Below are 935 nucleotides of genomic sequence, written 5' to 3'. Positions count from 1 at the left end.
TTGTCTCCACTTTCCGGCCGGTTTCCGAGAAAAGCGATGTCAGTCAGTCAGTGGGTGTGTAGCTTTATATAGTATAATTCCGTTGTTCTCAATGATTTTGCAAAAATATGAAGCGTGATGGAAAACATGTATGTTTGTCATCGGCGCCATCGTAATAGGAGTACATTGAAAGCAAGAAATAGCTCGAAGGTTGTCAAATCCGAATATTTGTTTGTCAGCGTCGGCGATCGGGGCCGAGTCGGGGCGGGTGACGCGTCGTAAACACGCCGTGACGCGCGACACTTGACACCTGATTGAATTGATTTCAGAAAGTGTAGTAAGTGTGCTGTCTGAGCTTGGGGTTGCGGCTATTGTAATGGGATTAGGCCTGCTGGCTGAACATTAATTTGATATAGTTTCAAACTATGATAGGCTGTTCTGATAATGTCTATGATAGGGCGCAAATGCAGAATAAATTAATAAATATAGGTAGAAAATTATTTTATTTAAGGCGCAAGATTAATTTTCATAGGCCAGAACAGTGCAGAAAAAATATTTCGGAAACAGAGTTTTTTTAATTGTATTAATCTGAACAATAAGGTAATCTGCACCATGCACTTGTAAACTAAAATTTAAATACTAATGGGAAATATCTGAAATAGAATTACATACAATCGGTACTTGATACGAATTTCGCCCCAAATCATTGTCAATTGTTATTTGGGAGATGACCCAATAACAAGGCAAGAGGCTTTTCAGAATAACCGTCCGGAATATTTTAAAATATTAAACTGGACTCCACGGGCTCATACATCACGGTCATTCTGATAGATTTACGGGCTTAAAGAATGTAGCCCGGTACAGTGGGCCGAGTTTACACGGAGATCGATCATACTAATTGTTATATAAACAGTTTGCGCAAATGGTTTGACGGTGGGAAGTGACGCCATTCAGTT

Source organism: Zerene cesonia, chromosome 20 (assembly GCF_012273895.1).
Source record: "Zerene cesonia ecotype Mississippi chromosome 20, Zerene_cesonia_1.1, whole genome shotgun sequence".
NCBI classification, from domain to species: Eukaryota; Metazoa; Arthropoda; class Insecta; order Lepidoptera; family Pieridae; genus Zerene; species Zerene cesonia.
This window is presented reverse-complemented; position numbering follows the sequence as displayed.